The 17786-nt window shown below is 43.3% G+C and overlaps 1 long non-coding RNA gene across 1 annotated transcript in view; it reads left to right on the top strand.

The window, feature by feature from the left end:
* Window positions 1-2050: 2050 nt before the first annotated feature.
* Window positions 2051-17786, top strand: part of LOC137637989 (uncharacterized) — a 227198-nt gene continuing 211462 nt past the window's right edge. Inside the window, exon 1 of the long non-coding RNA XR_011043843.1 lies at window positions 2051-2185. This is a non-coding gene — a long non-coding RNA (uncharacterized lncRNA). The remainder of the gene's footprint in view (window positions 2186-17786) is intronic.

Consider the following 17786-nt stretch of genomic DNA (forward strand, 5'->3'; position numbering starts at 1 on the left):
TGGAAGTCTAGGGGCACTACAAAGCAGGTTTCACTATGTCTACGAATCCGGTCCTGCAGAAAGTTTTTTTTTTTTCTTTTTTCTTTTTTTTTTTCCATAGACTTCCTCACTGGACAGCCGTTCACGGGCGACGTATCGAAGCAAAGATATTTCTGTTTTATTGCAGTTTTTCCATTTTATGTGATAATGACTACTGTATATCATCATCATATCATACTGACTATATATATATATATATATATATATATATATATATATATATATATATATATATATATTAATCTTATAGAATAGTATAAAGTCTTAAATTTCTTATTTTTATCCTTTTCCGTTGCCTGCAATATTATTGGAATTTTGATATGAAAGACTAGCACATATCTTCAGATTTCATTTCATGAATTTGATTTCCCTTGTAAAATTCTTATTTGATATAAAAATTAATACTCTGCTATAATAATTTCTACGGGATTTATTCCCCAGTATTATAATGGCAGGTGTAGCATTATCTTTTACAAGAACAGGTTTTCCTCTCCTCGATTAGCGATCAAAGACGACAAAGAGATTAAGGCTTGAGCTGTTGCAATACTTTTCAAGTGTAATGTGCCGGCTTGTATTTATTTCAAGGATTTATTTTTGTAAGTAGAGTTGCTTGTCAGATATTGCCTTTAATTTTGTATATTATGAAAGTGAATTAATAATAATATTTATGAATTAATAATAATATTTATAACAAGCCTTGTAACCATGGACTTGAGTTATATACAACTGACCGTATCCCTTATAGGCCTAGGCCTAGTCTCCAGACTCCAGCTTTCTTGAATTGCTTCCTGTAGTACTATTACTAGTAGTTTACGATTAGCTGTAAGATTTATGTCCTTCACAATGTCTACAAGTTGAAGCCATCAGTATTGTAATAATACATCGAAGTTCACTCCAAATTATGTAAATATATTGGTAAATTTTCATTAGTAGTACCATAACCCTAAAGAGGAAAGTTTCAGTTGTCTTTGTGTAGTTGCTTTGATGACTATATTTGTTGAAAACCCGTATTTTATAACGTATAATGACATTTTGAGAATAGAAAATTACTACTGAATAACTAGATTTCACAGAGGAAAACAACAAGAGATATAACTGAAGCTAATGTTCCCCACACTACCTAACCTAAGATTCCTGCTCCTACCAATTGGGAGGGAGACTCATGTCCTTATCCCTATTTTGGCTTGTGTGTGAAAAGTGTAAAGGAACATAAAGGAAATTGAGGAATTACAGTTTCAGCCAAATTTGGTTGGCTATTTTAGTTTAATTCATATATTTTTTGGAATAGCAATACCAAAAAGTTCCTTGTATTAGTTTTATTATGGTTACTGACGGAAAAAGTTTATGTTTTATTAAAAAAAAGTTGTTTCCTATATGGATATGTCCGTTTTCTTTGGAAATGACACTTATTTTCACTGCAAATAAAAACTTAATTATAAAAGAAATAATAATCAATGGGGTTAGTGTGCACAGCTCAGCATGCACCGCTTGCCAGTACATAGGAGCTTGAATTTTGCTTGTTCCGTGAGCGAAGCAAGCGCACTCCGAAGCCAAAACCATTATTTTCTAAACAATATCCCTGTTCTTAGACGGTTTAATGTGTTTTCAGTTACTTTGCTGTAGAAATGAAGGTCAAATTCAGTGAAAGCACATTATATACTACAGGGAATACTATTTTCTTTTCAAAGTGTTTTTCTGTCCTTAACTATAATTTTACTCGTGAATATTTGGAAAATTAAGGGTTACGGAATTAGTTGAAGATGAATGTTGTTTGTGATTGTTATTTCAACGATGTATTTGCACTGCCATGTTAAATTTTCTCCCGATGGTATTTTGCTTTTTGTCAATGCATTGTGGGTAAAAATGCTTGATCATCCTTTGTTTAGGTTATTGAATTATGGATATAGTAAAACTGTTGAAACCTGATAAGTTGCTTTGTTTCAAGATTATCCAATTAACTGCGATTTTGGAATTCATACGTCCTTCTAAACACAGCGTGTTTCAGTTGACTGCCGTGGATCCTGTCGTTTAAACGTGCTTTGAGGTTATTGGACGATTTCATAGACGTTACAATGGAACTCCAGAACTAGTGAATAGGTTTCTTTGTGACCATTCATGGCTACCAAAAAGTGTTAAGTGTGTCAAGGTAAGTGCCGTGGCGGTATTTTTATTATGAAATACTAGCCCACGGGGCGTACGCACGTAGCGAAACATAGTCCACCTGCCAGAATATAGAAGCAATGAGATGATGTTTAAACACGATTGAAGCAAGCATACGGCAGAGCAAATGCCAAATAAGTAACAAGGTACTTTTAATATGATGCAGACTGCTACGAACTACTTGACTCATAGAAAATAGGATGTAAAATCATGTTCTCTAAGCATTTAGAAGTCTGGCTAACAAAACCTCCAGTGTTTTGACTGTTTCATTTCGGTCACTCGATTTTGATTACGGTGACAGGTTTTTTTTATTACGATGACTGGTGTGTTTAGGTTAGATAGCTTCTCTTATTTTACCCGTTTTCTGTATTCTTCCACCCAAAATACCCTGGTTTCCCACTGTGGAACCCAATAATTGTAGTTACTTACAGAGCCTCTGTATCTCTATGTTGGATTATTTGTGGCAGAAATAAAGGTCAAATTCATTGACAACACAATTTTAACTAAAAAAAATATGTTTTTATATTGGATATCTGAGTTTGGCTGAAACTATAATTTTACAAAAATAAATGGCGTAAAGGAACGTAAAGGGATATACAGTTAGGATACTTCGAGTCCATACTCATCAGAAAGTAATTAGACACTGGCGATTTCCAGCGTGGTTGATAATGTGATTTGACAATACCGAACATTATTGAGCCTCGATCTCGGCTACAGTTCTAAGTGTCTTGCCTCTGCCGTGCCTCGTTGCGCTAAAAAAATTAACATTACATCACTGCTCCTATGTTCTGGCAAGTGGTACATATTGAACTGTGCTCACAAACCCAGTGGGTCATTATTTAAGGGGATATTTTTTTTACTTTCACGTGAGTAACAGTAGCTATTTCTTAAAACTTATTGTGGGTTTTGCTCCGAATTGATTCGCTTCACTCACATAAAAAAAACTCGTTACATCACTGCCCCTATGTTCTGGCGGTATTATTTTACTGTATTACAGAACAATGTAACCTAGAAAAAAAAAAATACTTTTTTCTATAGAAAAAATTCCGCTCTCTTCGAAAATGACACTCGTTCCCGTCGCAAATGAATAGTTTCAGAAATATATATATATCTATATCCTACGATAATGGGGGACCCCCAGTGGGAACTCGGGGTTTTGGGTGGGAAAAAATACTGGGGAAACGATATATAATGGTAAGACAAGCCTTTTCTTCTCTATACATTACCTTCTTGGATGTATAATAAACGGAGGAAAAGACAAAACAGTATAACTGGATAAACTTTGGAGGCGCCATTGCAAAAGCTATGTCTCATGAAAAACTATGGTAACCAGAGCTGCCAACATATGATGTAGAGCTGCGGCAATGTTAGCGTAACATGCTAACAGTAGCAGTGTTTTTCATTTATTGTTTGTCATTCTACTTGTCGGTTTTAGTCGCTCTCGTTCGTTCGTTTGTACATAGCAGGTTTCGACCTTCTGCGCAAAGACTCCTCCTCCACCAATAGGATTTCTTCTTCTCTAACCGAGAAATGTAACTATTCGACTTCTTCACCCACTTTATTCAAGTATATTACTTGATCCAGTTCAACTATACCATTCCTTTTATGTAATACCCTCGTATACATGTTATGATTGACCCCAGTATTACACGTTTTATTATCCGATACCTTATAAAATCACCCCATTTTATATTCCCATTAAATATTATTTATCATACATTCTATTTTATCTTCCTATATTACTTTTATTAATTTTGTTATTACCTTGTCACACCCCAATTTCATATAAATACTTGCTCTGGACAAGTTTCCCATTCTAGTTTATTCATGTTTACCCTCTAGACTCCGTTGTTTTCCTGTTAACCAATCACGAACCCATATACATGGAAAGTTTGCACAGGGGGTGGGGGTTAATATTTCCCTACCCCCTTCCCTTATCTCTTCAAGTGGTCTATTCATACCCCTTCCACCAAATCCTTTTCCGTGGAAACCTTTGTCCTAGTCAGGTGTTCGTTATTTCTAGTGAGCTTTTTTTTTGTATTTTGCGATGGAGGAAGTTATAGAAACTTGTAGAGCCTGCAGTATTCTATGCCTAAAAGCATTTGCTAAATTTCATGGTGATTTTTTTGATACGCCATCCAATGTTGATAAAGGCCTCAACGTTTACAGTGCCCCAAGTGCCGTTTCTTCCTATCTTACAGGAAGGACATTCACGTAAGGTAAGTCATTCATTTCTTTAATTTTAATGTTTTTTTATCTTGTTAGGTTCTGTAACTTTTTTGTACCTTTTTATATTTTGTGTAAAGTGTATATGGAAAAATGCTTTAGAATATACATGATAATGTTACCGTAGCATTGCTAACGCTAACAATGCCTTCGTAACGTTGGTAACAATGTGTAACATTGGTAACGTGTTTAATGTTAGTGTTCGCAGTACATACGTGATTGAAGTGACAAGGAATTTGAACAAGTCATTATATTTTAAGAACCATTATATTAGCGTTGCTAATGTTACCGTAACATTGCATGTTAGAGTAACATTGCTAATGAGCGTGCACAGCTCAACATTACCGCATGCCAGTACATACGAGCTTGATGTTTTACTTTCCTGCGAGCGTTAGCGAGCCAGTGTCGGGTCAAGAACCATTATATATAGTGTTGCTAATGTTATGAACTTCTAGGTTAGGTTAGGTGGGTTTGTTAGTACCATTTTATATATTGTATAAAGGTTATATGGAAAAATGCTTTAGAATACACATGCTAATATTACCGTAGCATTGCTAACGTTAGCAATAACATCGTAACGTTGGTAACGCTGTGTAACATTAGTTACGTTGCTAATGTTAGTGATCGCAGTACATACGTGAGTGAAGTGACACTGAATTTGAACAAGACATTATATCTAATAATTTTAACATAATATATATAACAAAAGTCATTATATTTAAACCTTTTAACAGAAAATGTATGTTTTCTTGTTGAAAATAACGTGATTTAACCGGTTTTCATCTTCATTTCTTATTAACAGCAACCAGTTCGGCTACTTAAAGTTAGTCAAATTGGTTGTTCTGTTTGTTTGCGTTTGAAGTGAAGGTCAAATCATGTCATTTACTACAGGGAAACATATATTTTCCGTACGGAATGAGAATCTGTAATACAGTAAAACTACCGTTCTGGCAAGCGGTACATGTTGATCTGTGCTCACAAACCTTGTGTGTCACTATTTCAGGGATATTTTTTTACTTTCATATTCACATGAGAAACAAAAGCTTTATGGGTAGGGCTACTTGGAAAGTTTCTTAATAAGAAACCTACATATATTGACCGCCTTTACGTTCCTTTATGCTTTACACTATTCAACAACACCAATTTTGGCTTCTTATGTGAAAAGAACAGCTATCTTATAGTAATTTTAATAGGTAGTAGATTGGAAAAGACACCAGCCACCCATTGAGATACTACTGCGAGAGAGTTACTGGGTACTTTAACTGGCCTGATTGTATTGCATTGGATCCCTCTCTGGTTACATCTCATTTTCCTTTGCCTACACATACTGTACAACGAATAGTTTGGCCTATTCTGTACACGTTCTCCTCTGTCCTCTTACACCTAACAACACCTAAAAATGCTTCTTCACTCAAGGGATTAACTACTGCACTGAAATTGTCCAGTGGCTTCTTTCCACTTTGTAAGGGTTGTGGTGGCCGATGCGGTAATGTCCCTGACTGGTATGTACCAGATTGGGGTTCGAGTCTTGCTCAAACTCGTTAGTTTCTTTTGGTCACTGCAACCTCACTATCCTATTGAGCTAAGGAAGGGGGGTTTGGGGTAGCGTATAGGTCTATCTGCTGAGTCATCAGCAGTCATTGTCTGGCCCTCCTTGGTTCTAGCTTTCTGGCCCTCCTTGGTTCTAGCTTAGGTGGAGAGGAGCTTGGGCGCTGATCATATGTATATATGGTCAGTCTCTAGGGCACTGTCCTGCTTGATAGGGAAATGTCGCTGCCAATCATGAGCAGCCTTTAAACCTTTAAAATGTAGTAGAGACTCTTTAGTTATGGTAAGCAGCTCTTCTTGGAGAAAGACACTCCAAAACCAAACCATTGTTCTCTAGTTTTTGGTTGTGCCATAGCCTCTGTAGGCCTACCATGGTCTTCCACTGATTTTGGTTAGACTTCTTTTGCTTGAGGGTACACTGAGGCACACTATTTTATCTGTTTCCACATTTCCTTTCCTCACTGGGCTATTTCCCCTCTTGGAGTTCTTGGACTTACAGCATCCTGCACCTACTGTATTACTCTATTAAAACACTAATAACAAATCTTATTCTCTCCAAAAGGGGTATGGCCTTATATTTGGCATAATCATAGCTTAAAGTTGCTTCCTACCCTAGAAATACAAAATCTTTTTGGGCTCAAGCCATGGCGTCCTGATGGAAGGTTCCTTTTTGGTAGCTTCCTTGGGTATATAACTACTAAATATTCCCAGAGAATTTAACCACAGGTTATCACAGAATTCTAACTTCTGGGCGAGTATCCTAAAGGTTTCCCTTTAAGACATCGTATATCAACAGGGGACTCACGTATTAACACGCCACATAGCTATCTACACCCCACATAGAGTTAACACTTCGATGTGTAGGGGCGGAGAATAGCTGGGGAGCCGTTCCACAGCTAATCTCGTTCGTGGCTACTTTTGGTACTCGAGACGTAAACAAACGGGCGCCATTGCTAAATGACGTACGTCCGTCCTCATCCTTCGTTTAGTAGCTTGCCTTACTAGTCGGATTTTTCCCTGTGCGTACTTTATCGACTTGCATCTTAGCCATGTCTCTACCCTCGGCCTCGCCCTCTTCTGGAAAGTTGAGTACAAGGTTCCAGTATTGTTTAAATAAGCTCTGACCGTAAAGTAACTTTTACTTTTCGAGATATTTGATGTTTTGTGGTAGAGCTGTGCCTCGACCGGACCCGCCATTTTATGGCGTCGCTGTTGTTTTGCATGCCTTATTTAGCTAGCCTCAACAGCGTTTTCCGGCCTCATTAACTAATCGATACTATTAGTTATTTAGTCTTCATAGCTAGGAACTTTATATATCGTGTTTTGACGCCTTGTTATCGGTCATCATCTGACCCCATACCAGTTCGCTAGTCTAGCCCCTAGGCCAGAGCGCCTAACATCAGTGTTCATGCATGATATATTTCAGTGATCCTAGGTTTAATTATGAAGATAGTGGCATTATTTTACAATACTATTGACTGTGATGCAAGTGTTTTCGCCTTCAGGGACCATATAGGGGATAGGTTAGATAGTGTGCCTTTCTAACCTAACCTACAAGTAGGACCCCTATATGCTTCCTTCATCCCCTGCCTTAGGGCATCCCCTCTGTGTAGTCTTGCTCCCCCTACCACGTAAGGGGATCAAGCTCATATCAGAGTATATATCGCTTCTCTGTCCTCCCTAAGGGAATGATCCCCCCTTAGGGTTGCGTCTGAGAATGAGGAACGGCACGTCCTTCCTCTATTGCTGGGGCTAGGTCTCCGACCTTTCCTGCAATAGCGATACGTCTTCCATCCTTCCTAGTTCAGGGTGTAACATCCCTGCTCTAGGTTAGGCTTGGGGGGAGTTAGTTCTGTGCCTTGCTGAAACGATACCCATGCACCGTTCTCAGACAGGCTGCCTTACCTTAGGCTAGGGAGCGTCCTCCCTTCCTTGGTGGCCTCTTTGGTACAGAGCCTCCTCCATAGAAGACCCTTCTTCTTCTCCCCTCCCCACCTATCTCTTGTATGGCCTAGCCTATACTTAGGTTAGTTTATACCCATCTGTCCCCTGTCCTACAACTCCTCCTTAGGGTGGAGTGATAGGGCTACCTTGAGCTCCTGTGTGCAGTCCGCTCTGGTACATATACCCTTCATAGTGTCCTATGGGGTTAGCCACTTGATGCGTTTTGTCCACAGGGGTTCTCCCCCCTCTTGGGTGTTCCCTAGCCCTCCCTTGGGCTACCCTGGCTCCCGGCCGTCTGCGGCCCCTGGTTCTGGGTGATAGGGCTAGCCTCTATCATGGGTACACCCACTCAGGTGGGATGTCTTGGGGTCCGTGGCCGTACCCCTACATCCCTCCTTCTGTCTCTTTCACTATCCTGGTGCCGGTCCCTTGCCGCCTCCCTTGTCGGTGATACCCACCTCCTACCCTTGGTGACACATTCCTTGCCCCCTGGGCCGTCAGTCGTCCGTGTGCCGGGGGACTTCCGCCTCCCGTCGGCGTCCAGCCGATGGCCTTCCCTCATACCTCATAGCTTCGGTCGTCCGTCCACCGGTCCGGCCCCCGGAGTGCCGTCATCCACTGCTGGCAGTCCGGTTCGGCTATAGCCCTTTCCTTGTCCCTGTCACCAAGCCGGCAACATTCGGCTGCCGGAGCCGCCGCTCCCCGCCGGCGTGCCGCCGCTCCCCGCCGGCGTGCCGCCGTTGTGCCGGAGGCCACCATCCTGGTATTACCCCTGACTTTTATATTTGTCTTCACTAATGCCAGAAACTCTGCTGGAGCGGCCTCCGGCGTGTCGCCGGTCTGCCGGAGCCTTCCGGAGGCATCAAAGCTACTTGCACCCCTTCTACTAGCTATCATCTCATGCTGATAGCCCTACATTGCAACCAGATGGTTTGACTACATAAATAGATAGGTATTATATTACCGTTCTATTAATAACCATGCTGTCTTCTTGCATATCACAGATTTCCAGCATGCTGTGTGTATCTTAGCACGGCTGGTTGCCGGAAACCGTTACCCTATGGGATCTTCTACGTTCCCAATTCTATGGTCTGAGTGGCCTCAGTCCCAGTTTTATATCCTTGGCAATTCCCACTGCCTTCCTGGCATTCTATGAAGAATTCTGTCCTGTGCCCTCGGTCACAACAAATTGCCTATGGATAAGGTTACGGTAACCAGCCGGGCGGGTTACACGGAGTATGTGTCTATCTCCTTCTTTTCCGCCCATTCTCTGAACATCACATTGTTTATACCACTTAATATTAAGTTAAAGATTAATCATTTAATATTTAACTTTAGAATAGAAGTCATTCTTATGACTCCCCCATATTCATGTCCTCTTTCTCCTACAGGAGGAGCACGTGAAGTGCGACCACGGCTTCTGTGGAGTGAAGCGCCCGCACTTTTATGGGCAAACGGTGTGTAGGACTCACGCCCCTTGTGCCAACAAGAGAGGTGATCTGAAATTTTGGGACCCGCAGAACTGTTCGGTCTGCCAGGACCGCCTGGTCGAGGCGTTCAATAACCCTCCCTCAGCGGAGGTTAGGGACGCTTCTCGAGAGAAGCTACGCAAATGGGTGCGTGGCTTCCAGAAGAACGCCACCGGACCATACCTTGCCACTGAAGACTTGAGGGCTTTACTGTTCCCAAAGGCATCCCCAGACTCTGTGGTCCCCAAGGATCAGATCCCCACCGTCCAGATCACGGTGGAACCCGATGTTGTCATGGCCCAGTCCATGCACGAGTGTCGCCTGGATACCGACAATGCGGAGCGTATGTCGGAGGTGTCGGAGACAACGGAGAGGAACCTCATGGCCGAAGAATTGGACTATGAGGAAGACCCGAGTGGAATATGCCGAGTCGGAGCAAGAGGTCGCTCCGCCTTCCACCACCGCCCCAACTCCTACACCGACCGAAGTATCACTCCCGTCTACCTCCGCCACCCCGGACCCCATCCCAACCAGCGCCCAGGAGATGTTCCGTATGCTCGAAGCTCTTATGGACAAGAAACTCCGTAAAATACACGAATACATCAGGACCATGGGAAGTTCCAAGGAGCCGAAAAGGATTTCGGTTAAGGACCTCCAGGCATGCTCGCACGCCAACCCCTGGAGGTATGCTGAGCATATGCCTATCGCAATGGGCAGGATCTTCGTCAGTGAGAAGGTCGGCTCAGTTGCCCTGGAAGAAGTGGAGTTCTTCCCGAGTTTTGAGGCTTATCCGGACTGTTACGTCCGGCTTCGATCCGAACCTGCCTCTAAAGAAGAGACCGAACCTAAGGAGGTGATAGTGTTCGATCTCCCGAAGGGCCAGGCTATGCTGGCCAACGCTTTTAAAAGTAGGGGTTTTACCTGCTCAAAGCTTCCGGCGCTGAGCAAGAAGCACCCTACCTACGTCGCACCAGATGATGCGATCCTCCCCTTCATGGAAAAGGCCTTCGCTGCAGTACACAAGGCAGTGGAAGAAGGGAAACCTTGCCCTGCACTGGAGGAGTGCAGACCCTTCTCCCTGATTACTCCCCCCGATGTTCGACACTGGAAAGATATCCAGCATACTTTCGTGGTGGCGAAACTAGATCCTGACGTTGCTGGACGTCAGTTTAACGAAGACCTCCTAAAACTTAATGACCATCTCCTTCGTCGTGAACAAGACACGAAGGAAAGGCTCGCCGCATCCATGTCCCTCCAGGTACAGCTTGACGTCATGGCCGGTGACACTAGAGTCCCCGACCACTACATGGTGCTCGCCAAAACGCATTTGGCGACTGTAGTTAAGGACTTGTACAGCTTCATGAAGGCTCGGAGAGCCTGTCGTGAATTCGTGTTCTCAAGTGCCACAGTGAGACACGAACCCCGGAGGCTGATTTTCTCCAACATCTGGGGTAAGCACCTCTTTCCCTCTGATCTTGTGAAAGAGATCACCGACAAGGCCGCCACTGAGAACAGGAACCTTCTCCACAAGTGGGGCATGTCGAAGAAGAGGAAATCCTCTCAGGACGACGGACCTCAACCTAAGAGGAAATCCTCCAAACAAAAACCCCAGCAACGTCAACAGAGACGGCAGTTTCCGGGACCCGCTACTCCCCAAATGGCTGCTCAGCCACAGCAGACCTTTCAGCTGGTCACCCAACCGGTCTTGTCCCAGTCACCGGTTTTCACCCCTGCTTTCGAGCAACAGACGACTACCTTTCGTCCCAAAGGTAGAGGCTCAAGCAGAGGTGCAGGCAGAGACGCATCTCGCCGTCCCTCCAGAGGCAGAGGAGGAAGGGGAGCTAGCGGCCGAGGCAGTAAACCCTCGGGACACCAGAAGCAATGAAGTGCTTCCGGTGGGAGGAAGACTCCGCCAATTCCAGGATCGTTGGACCTTCGATCCCTGGGCACACAGCATCGTCAAGAAGGGTCTAGGCTGGAGTTGGACTCAACCACCCCCAACCTTCCAGCAATTCTTCCAACAATCAACCCCCCTTCTGGAAGAATATGTCCTAGATCTCTTGAACAAGAAGGTGATAAGGAGGGTAAAGTCAACCAGGTTCCAAGGGAGACTGTTTTGCGTCCCCAAGAAGGACTCCGACAAGCTCAGAGTCATTCTAGACTTATCCCCCCTCAACAAGTTCATAGCGAACAACAAGTTCAAGATGCTGACTCTTCAACAGATAAGGACCCTTCTGCCTCAAGGTTCCTACACGGTCTCCATATACCTGGCGGATGCCTATTGGCACGTTCCAATGAACCACCACGCTTCCTCCTACCTAGGATTTCGACTCCAAAGGAAAAGCTACAAAGGAAAAGCTACGCCTTCAGGGCCATGCCCTTCGGCCTCAACGTGGCCCCTCGGATCTTCACAAAGCTGGCGGATGCCATCGTTCAACAGCTGCGCCTCCGAGACGTCCAGGTGATGGCCTACCTCGACGACTGGCTAGTTTGGGCTCCATCGCTCGAGGATTGTTTAAAATTCTGCAACAAAGTCACCCAGTTCCTAGAACACCTGGGATTCAAGATAAACGCGAAGAAATCTCGCCTCTCTCCAGCTCAGAGGTTCCAATGGTTAGGAATCCAGTGGAACCTTCAGTCACACTGCCTTTCCATTCCCCAGAAGAAAAGGAAGGAAATAGCAGGGTCTGTCAAGCTACTGCTGAAATCCAAACGGATCTCAAGACGTCAGCAGGAACGAGTTTTAGGCTCTCTACAGTTCGCCTCGGTGACAAACCCAGTGCTTCGTGCACAGCTAAAGGATGCCGCGGGAGTCTGGAGACGTTCCGCATCCATCGCTCGAAGAGACCTCAAGAGACGGCTCCCAAACAGACTTCGGCTGCTCCTCAAGCCGTGGTCGGAAGCAAAGGCCCTGAAAAGGTCCATCCCTTTTCAACACCCACCTCCATCACTCAACATCCACACGGACGCCTCGCTGGAGGGTTGGGGAGGTAACTCCCACCAAAAACAGGCTCAAGGAACATGGTCTCCCCTATTCAAGACGTTTCACATCAACATCTTGGAGGCCATGGCGGTCCTTCTAACTCTGAAGAAACTCTCCCCGCCTCCCTCGATCCATATTCGTCTAACCCTAGACAACTCGGTGGTAGTTCGATGTCTCAATCGCCAAGGCTCAAAATCGCCCCAGATAAATCAGGTGCTTCTGACAATCTTCCGTCTGGCAGAGAAGAAGAAATGGCACCTGTCTGCAGTTCATCTACAAGGATTCCGCAACGTGACGGTGGACGCTCTATCCCGGACAAGCCCGATAGAGTCGGAATGGTCTCTAGACGAAAGATCATTCTCCTTCATCTCTCACCAAGTCCCAGAACTTCAGATCGATCTCTTCGCAACGAGCGACAACAATCAACTTCCTCGATATGTGGCCCCGTACGAGGACCCCAAGGCAGAAGCAGTGGATGCCATGTCACTGGACTGGAACAGATGGTCCAAGAACTACCTGTTCCCTCCCACCAACCTTCTGCTGAAAGTCCTCTCCAAGCTGAGAACCTTCAAAGGGACAGTGGCCCTAGTGGCTCCCAAGTGGCCCCGGAGCAATTGGTACCCCCTGGTCCTGGAGCTGCAGCCCACGCTGATCCCTCTCCCGGGCCCAGTTCTCTCCCAGCAAGTACAGAAGTCGACTGTCTTCGCTTCATCATCGAAAGTCGGGGACCTTCATCTCATGATTTTCTCTCGCTAGCCGCGAAGAAAAGGTTTGGGATCTCGAAGAAAAGTCTAGACTTCCTCGAGGAATACAAGACTGAATCCACACGACCGCAATACGAATCATCCTGGAGAAAATGGGTCTCATTCGTCAAGGCAAAAATTCCTACGGAAATCACCATTGATTTTTGCTTGTCCTTCTTTATTCACCTTCATGGACAGGGCTTGGCAGCCAACACGATTTCTACTTGCAAATCGGCCTTGACTAGACCACTGATGTATGCCTTCCAGATTGATCTGTCCAATGACATCTTCAATAAACTGCTGAAAGCATGCGCTCGTCTACGCCCAGCACCCCCACCAAAACCGATCTCCTGGTCTCTGGACAAGGTGCTCCATTTTGCCTCCAACTTGGACAATGATTCGTGCCCTCTCAAGGATCTGACTCAAAAAGTTATCTTTCTTTTTGCTCTTGCCTCAGGAGCCCGAGTCAGCGAAATAGTGGCATTATCAAGGGACGAGGGCCACATTCTGTTTACAGATTCAGGTGACCTTAGCCTCTTCCCGGATCCGACGTTTCTCGCCAAAAACGAATTACCCACCAAAAGATGGGGCCCTTGGAGAATATGCCCCCTGAAAGAAGATGCCTCTCTATGTCCAGTAGAGAGCCTAAAGGTCTATCTTCGTAGAACTTCGGACTTTGGTGGAGGCCAACTCTTCAAAGGAGAAACTTCGGGCAGCGACCTGTCACTGAAACAACTAAGAGCGAAAATCACCTACTTCATTCGCAGAGCGGATCCTGACAGTACACCCGCCGGTCACGATCCTAGAAAAGTTGCATCGTCTCTGAATTTCTTTCAGAGTATGGATTTCAAAAGCCTTAAGAGTTTCACAGGCTGGAAATCCTCGCGTGTTTTCTTCAAACATTATGCGAAACAAGTGCACGAAGTCAAACATTTTGTGGTAGCCGCAGGTAGTGTTATGAAACCTGCACCTAACTCTGCATAGAACAGTGAGTTACTTGGGACTCTTAACTCCTCGGGTGCCTATGTTGACCCTCGCGTGATACGTAGTGATTTCAAAAACACTTAGTGCTTTTTCATATACTGTTCTTCTCCCAGGTGAAATGTCATAGTCGTTACATGAGTGCCGCATGCCTAGAGCATGATGTGTTTTACTTTTAAAGACTGACGTTCCTCTGGAACGAGTGCCTACTAATAATTTGAAATTCTCTTTCAGATTCAAGAGCAAGTCTTTCATTACTATGTACATTATAATTTGTTGTAAATTACTTTTACATATTTATTGCATTTATTTAACATATTCTGCAATTGTGAAATAAAATTTCTATTTTATTATTTGTGCTTCTCAATCCGCTCCTACTTATACTATGAAATACATGCCTGTCATAGTTTTATTATCCCCTTCCTCTTATAGTCGATGAAGATTACTAAGGATTCAACCCTTATGATATACTCACCTCTGCAATGTAATATTCCTACACGAATACTTACTTACATCATACCTTTGAGACCAGACGATTCTCTATTCACATACAGTGCCCAACCACCACTTGTCTGCCCTTGAGAATGTTCCTATATGAATGCCAACCATTCAGTCTTGTCTCCGAGTTCTTCATGTTCTCCCAGCAAGGTGAGTAGCCCTTTGATGACCACTTTGATCTTCAGCATGGCCCGTGGGGACTTCACTGCCAGGGGGGCAGGAAGTTCTCTTCCCTACGGTTCTTCTATTAAGATTACTATGCTAACCTGTTCAAAGCCGTCGGCAATTACACTACAAGGGGAAAATCTACCACGATACATTGATTCTCTGGTATTCTTCCATCAGGACGCCATGGCTTGAGCCCAAAAAACGGATTTTGAGCAAAGCGAAAAATCTATTTTTGGGTGAGATAGCCATGGGGTCCTGATGGACCCTCCCTGCTACTTCGTCCAGTTTTTTCAGGTCCCACCCTCTTCTGCTGTATCATGGTGATCGGCAAGCAACTGGCTTCAGGATGAGGACGGACGTGACGTCATTTAGCAATGGCGCCCGTTTGTTTACGTCTCGAGTACCAAAAGTAGCCACGAACGAGATTAGCTGTGGAACGGCTCCCCAGCTATTCTCCGCCCCTACACATCGAAGTGTTAACTCTATGTGGGGTGTAGATAGCTATGTGGCGCGTTAATACATGCGTCCCCTGTTGATATACGATGTCTTAAAGGGAAACCTTTAGGATACTCGCTCCAGAAGTTAGAATTCTGTGATAACCTGTGGTTAAATTCTCTGGGAATATTTAGTAGTTATATACCCAAGGAAGCTACCAAAAAGGAACCTTCCATCAGGACGCCATGGCTATCTCACCCAAAAATAGATTTTTCGCTTCGCTCAAAATCAGTTTTTTCAAAAGGCCGAAGGTAACATCTTTGTAGGCTAGAAGTCCCCCTCCCCCCAAAAAAGTAACTACAATGAAAACGGCTGGTTGGTTGCTTCAAAGATAATTGCATTTGGTGATCAGTTCTAATGATAGGCTAGGCCGGTTAAATTTCAGTAGACTCCCACTCACCTATTCTGTTGTAATTTACAGTATATATTTCTAGGGTAAAACACGTGAAAACAGTACTTCTCAGTAAGTTACTGTTTCTGTGCAAATGCATAATAATAGAAAAAAAAATCAAATTACTGTGAGTAGGGATTTTTTTTTCTAAATTACATGGCTGCTAGCGTAGCTTCTATCCTATCCTTACTTCTTGTTCCTACCAAGTGTTTCCTGTATCCTACCCAAATTTTGGACGGGGAAAATTTATTGGGGAATCAATGTAAAATGATAAAACAAAATTGTTCTTCACTTCCAGTATACTGTACATACATATTCTTTGGAATGCATAATAAATCCATGGAAAATTTCACAAAATATTGGTATCCTATGCTCCAGAGATATTTTTTATTTGTTTGTTGACATTCTAAGATTCGTAAGTATTCGCTCATGTTTGTGCGTGTGACCTGGGTAGGGGGGTCGGGGTAGGGGCTTGCCCACGGCTAGGTCTATGACCTGGTAAGTGGGGTCCACTAGCCTCCTAACTAGGTTAGGTTGTGTTAGATTATGTGCCCTTTTGAATATATTCCAAAATTTATATAACTATATTTTTTTCTTTCCCAATCTGAAGAAGTACTATTTAAATAACAAAAAAAAAAAAAAAAATATAAATCCTTAGTGGGATACATGCTACATTCTGAATACCCTGGTAGGATACATGCTGTAGGGGCTCAATTATTTATGTTCACAGTGTCACAAAGAGAAGCTCTTGAACGATATGTTAGTACTGTACAGTATGTTTGTTCCCAGCCTAATCAACTCTTCCCTATTGCGCACTATTATAATTTTTGCATATATGAGCATCGAGCAGCAGCTCCACCCACTGAGGTCGGTGATCCAATGGAAATTTGTTGAGTTCTCTAGATATATTGCCATTTGCTATTAGATTTTATTCTCTCTATTTACTTGTTTAAGCAGGCACAATTTTTCATAAAGCTTTTGTTTCCTGTTTTTACACCTTTACTTTGAATTAGCCAATCAGAATGCAGATATATTTTAATCACTCCTCTTAATTTTTTTTTACAAATTCATTAAAGAATCACTTCACTGGTTGATTTCAAATAAACAATCCAAAGAGAGTCATGGTTACCAAAGGGTAAAGATTTCAATATATTATACCCCAGAAGAAGCCATTAGACTATATTTTCCATCAGAATTAAAGTGTCCAAAGTGTTCCAAACAGTACATGATTATATTTTACATACATAGGATAGATTGGCATTACTGGCAGTGTCAAGATAAAGGTAGAAAGATGAAAGTAAGAAGCGTGTTCAGTGCATTTACCCCATGATTCATTACAAGGCTAGTATGGTGAATAAGTGCTATTTTGAAGATAAAGCGTTGCCTTTGTTTTTACACCAGATTCGGATTACTCGCACTTCGATTATTAGGGTTAATGCACACTTATTAGACCGGTCTCGCTCCGCTTGCTATAGTCATGGTCCGGTTCAACCAAGTTACATGAATTTAAAGGGAAGCATTAATACTGACCCTCTGGTCTGCTGTTGCTCTGGTCTGCTCTTGCGCTGGTCTGCTCTCGCTCTGGTCATGATTCTTCCAAACAATATTTTTATAGGAGCGAGAGCAGCATGAGAGCAGAGGGGAGCGCCTGATGGAATATATTTCCTGCGGTACTGCTCCGCTTGAGAAGGGATTCAGCCTTCATAAAAGCAAGTCGTGATACCTATTGTCCTATGAAAAGATGGATAATTAAAAAGAAAACACCACAATGGGATCATGTAAAAGACATGTAAATAGTTAAAGAAGTTTTTTTTTTCTTTATCTAACACTGATATAAGGACAGTATATACAGGTAGCATAAACAGTCACAAACTGAGCAAAATTAACCTACAGAATTGACTGATTTTAAACATAAAACTTACCCGGTGGTTATATAAGAATGGCTATAGTCCCTAGACGCCCGGCAGAACTTAAAAAACTGGTAGCAATCGCAGATATGCCAGGTGTACACTAGCGCCCTGGAGGTAGACAGGCCGAACTATTCCAATCACTTTAGACCTTCCCTGCCGGCTCACGCAGGCACAAGTATTGGAATTCACTCGTTATTAATCTGGATTTGTTCCGTAACTGAAATACAAACC

This window comes from Palaemon carinicauda, chromosome 3, assembly GCF_036898095.1.
Source record: "Palaemon carinicauda isolate YSFRI2023 chromosome 3, ASM3689809v2, whole genome shotgun sequence".
In the NCBI taxonomy this organism is placed as follows: domain Eukaryota; kingdom Metazoa; phylum Arthropoda; class Malacostraca; order Decapoda; family Palaemonidae; genus Palaemon; species Palaemon carinicauda.